Genomic DNA, 4,426 nt, shown 5'->3' with positions numbered 1-4,426 from the left:
TTTTGATCACACTTTCCATCATGACTAGGTAACGTACATTAACATTCCAGTGCAGCAGTGAACAGTTGTCATGACCACTATCTTTCACATGACCTGTTAAATTGAGGTACCACGATCCACTAAGGTGGATGTAAAAGTCCCATATCCACTTTTAGGGATAAACATAGGGGCAATTCTCTCAGTGCCTCATCACCTTTTAATCCCCAAAACAAATGATTTTGTCGTTTGCCTCATTGCTATTGCTGAGTGGAGATTAGTTGCCGCTTAGTTCCTGTGGGGAGGTGATGGCCTAGCAGTATTATTGTGGAACTCAAATAATGACCTGGGGACCAGCTTTGAATCCTGCTACAGCGGATGGTCACAGAGTCATAGAGATGTACAGCAAGGAAACAGACCCTTCAATCCAACTCGTCCATGCCAAACAGATATCCCAACCCAATCTAGTCTAACCTGGCCATATCTCTCCAAACTCTTCCCATTTGTATATCCATCCAGATGCCTTTTAAGTGTTGCAATTGCACTAGCCTCCACCATTTCCTCTGGCAGCTCATGCCATACACATACCATCCTCTGCATGAAAAAGTTGCCCCTTAGGTCTCTTTTATATCTTTCCCCTCTCAGCTTAAACCTATGCCCTCTAGTTCTGGACTTCCCCACCCCAGGAAAAAGATTTTGTCTATTTATCCTATCCATGACCCTCATGATTTTGTAAACCTCTATAAGGTCACACCTCAGCCTCCGACACATCAGGGAAAACAGCCCTAGCCTATTCAGCTTCTCCCTATAGCTCAAATTCTCCAACCGTGGCAACATTCTTATAAATCTTTTCTGAACCCTTTCAAGTTTCACAACATCTTTCCAATAGGAAGGAGACTAGAATTGCACGCAATAATCCAACAATGGCCTAACCAATGTCCTGTATAGCCACAACATGACCTTCCAACTCCTGTACATCTACTACAAACCGACCGACTCCCACAGCTACCTGGACTACACCTCCTCCCATCCTGCCCCCTGCAAAAACGCCATCCCATTCTCCCAATTCCTTCGACTCCGCCGCATCTGCTCCCAGGAGGACCAGTTCCAAAAACGCACATCCCAGATGGCCTCCTTCTTCAAGGACCGCAATTTCCCCACCCCGACGTGATCGACGATGCCCTCCACCGCATCTCTTCCACTTCCCGATCCTCCGCCCTTGAACCCCGCCCCTCCAACCGCCACCAGGACAGAACCCCACTGGTCCTCACCTACCACCCCACTAACCTCCATGTACAGCGCATCATCCGCCGTCATTTCCGCCACCTCCAAACGGACCCCACCACCAAGGATATATTTCCCTCCCCTCCCCTATCAGCATTCCGTAAAGACCACTCCCTCCGTGACTCCCTCGTCAGATCCACACCCCCCACCAACCCAACCTCCACTCCCGGCACCTTCCCCTGCAACCGCAGGAGGTGCAAGACTTGCGCCCACACCTCCCCTCTCACCTCCCTCCAAGGCCCCAAAGGAAACTTCCATATCCGCCACAGATTCACCTGTACCTCCACACATATCATCTATTGCATCCTCTGTACCCGATGTGGCCTCCTCTATATTGGGGAGACAGGCCGCCTACTTGTGGAGCGTTTCAGAGAACACCTCTGGGACACCCGGACCAACCAACCCAACCACCCTGTAGCTCAACATTTCAATTCCCCCTCCCACTCCACCAAGGATATGCAGGTCTTTGGACTCCTCCATCGTCAGACCACAGCGAAACGACGGTTGGAGGAAGAACGCCTCATCTTCCGGCTAGGAACCCTCCAACCACAAGGGATGAACTCGGATTTCACCAGTTTCCTCATTTCCCCTCCCCCCAGCCTGTCTCAGTCAAATCCATCAAATTCAGCACCGCCTCCCTAACCTGCAATCTTCTTCCCGACCTCTCCGCCCCCACCCCAATCTGTCCTATCACCCTCACCTTGACCTTTTTCCACCTATCACATTTCCGACGCCCCTCCCCCAAGTCCCTCCTCCCTATCTTTTATCTTAGCCTGCTGGACAAACTTTCCTCATTCCTGAAGAAGGGCTAATGCCCGAAACGTCGATTCTCCTGTTCCCTAGATGCTGCCTGACCTGCTTCGCTTCTCCAGCAACACATTTCCATCTTCCAACTCCTGTACTCAATACTCTGACCAATAAAGGAAAGCATACCAAACGCCTTCTTCACTACCCTATCTACCTGCGACTCCACTTTCAAGGAGCTATGAACCTGTACTCCAACGTCTCTGTTCAGCAACACTCCCTAGGACCATACCATTAAGTGTATAAGTCCTGCTAAGATTTGCTTTCCCAAAATGCAGCACCTTGCATTTATCTAAATTAAACTCCATCTGCCACTTCCCAGCCCATTGGCCCATCTGATCAAGATCCCATTGTAGTCTGAGGTAACCTTCTTCGCTGTCCACTACACCTCCAATTTTGGTGTCATCTGCAAATTTACAAACTTATTCCTCTTATGCTTACATCCAAATCATTTATATAAATGATGAAAAGTAGTGGACCCAACACCGATGGTGAAATTTGAATTCATTTTAAAAACAAGATCTGGAATTACGAGTCTAACAATGACCATGAATCCATTTTTACTTGTTGGAAAAGCCCATTTGATGTCCTTTAGGAAAGGAAGCTGCCATCCTTACCTGATCTGGCCAAGCCCAGGCCCTGGCCCAGGCCCACAACAGTATGGTTGACTCTTAAACTACCCTCAGGACAATTAGAGATGGGGAATAAGTGCTGGCCTAACCAGCAAAACCTTCATCCTGTGAATTAAGTATTTTTTTTAAGAAATTTTCTCTCCATCAAAACAGGGACTATCCATCAAAAGCACTTCATTGGCTTTAGAATGTGATGAGTTTGTGACAGGTGTTATATAAATGCAATTTTACCCTCTACAAATGACCCAATGACCTGCAGTTGGAGGGAACATCAAAGGTGTAATGGACAGCTGGAGATCCCATTTTGAACAACTGCTAGAAAACATTATTAGGCCCCCTGTGTTTGTGCTACTTTAAAAGTAGGCAGTGTTTCTGATATCAGTGGGTGCCGTTCAGTACATTGACACTGAAGTGCATTCCCAGGCAAACACTCTCATTAGCTGTGGAGATGAAGTAAAAAATCCGGAAATCCAAAGCAAATATTGAAACACTGGCAATGAGTGACAGACTGATCAACAACTCCATTAGCAACAAGGTTTTACTGAATTATAAAGCTTCCTCACTAGAGGGCAGCATCATGTCTTCTTTCCATTCCAAATGTGTGTCAAGATGGTATCAACACACTCAGTGGCAATGGTTGTCATAATGTTCTATAATAGTCAGAAAACTGAGCTAGCTAAAGTGACGTGACAAATTAGGTTAAGGAATTGGTCAATGGAGAATGTTTCAAAATATAGAATATTGATACATTGGAACAAGTAAGGAAAATTCCTAATGGTGGTTAACTAAAGGAGCTATAAATAGTATCAAACTTCTGGAAAAAGTATTTAACTGTACAAAGGGAGGCTCTAGCAGATAAGAAAATTGCACCGAATATAAAGAACAATGAGCAGTAACTAAAAAAAAATCAATAAAAGTCAAAAGTGTTCAGAGAGGGTGTTTAAAACAGGCATTTGGCCCACTTGCCTTCGCTGTTCAGTCCTTTGGGTGTAGGAGTTTAAAAAACACGTTGAGGTTGTACAGGACATTGCTGAGGCCTCGTTTGGAATATTGTATCCAGTTCTGGTCGTCCAGTTATAGGAAGGATATTGTTAAGCTGCAGAGGGTTTAGAAGAGATTTACCAGGATGTTGCAGGATTTGGAAGGTTTGAGTTATAAAGAAAGGCTGGATAGGCTGGGACTTTTCACTGGAGCATAGGAGGTTAAGAGGTGAAGTTTATAAAATAATGAGGGGTACAGATAGAGTTAGTGATAGTTATCTTTTCCCTAGGATGAGGGATTTCAAGACTGGCGATCGCATCTTAACGTGAGAAGAGAGAGATTTAAAAAGACACGAGAGGCAAGTTTTTTATACAAAGGGTGGTTCGCATGTGGAATGAATGTCCTGAGGAAATGGTCGATGCGAGTACAGTTACAACGTTTAAAAGACATTTAGATAAGTTCATGAGGAGGAAGGGTTTGGAGGGATATGGGCCAGGAGCAGGCAGGTGGGACTGGTTCAGTTTGGAATGATGTTCGGCATGAACTGAAGGGACTGTTTTCGTGCTGTATGACTCTATGACGTTATAGTCACACAAGTGAATAAAAATAGAGTACAAGAGTAAGCTAACTATTCATAAAATATTTCTGTAACTATTTTAGAAAGAAAATACAGGTGGTCCCTGATTTATGAATATCTGACTTCTGTGCACACATATTTCTAAATGAGATTAATACAGGGGTGCATTGAT

Source organism: Chiloscyllium plagiosum, unplaced genomic scaffold (assembly GCF_037043375.1).
Source record: "Chiloscyllium plagiosum isolate Xiang-an unplaced genomic scaffold, Cpla_swu_hap1 HiC_scaffold_1, whole genome shotgun sequence".
Classification (NCBI taxonomy): Eukaryota; Metazoa; Chordata; class Chondrichthyes; order Orectolobiformes; family Hemiscylliidae; genus Chiloscyllium; species Chiloscyllium plagiosum.
The sequence above is the reverse complement of the archived record's forward strand: the minus strand, read 5'-3'. Positions refer to the sequence as shown.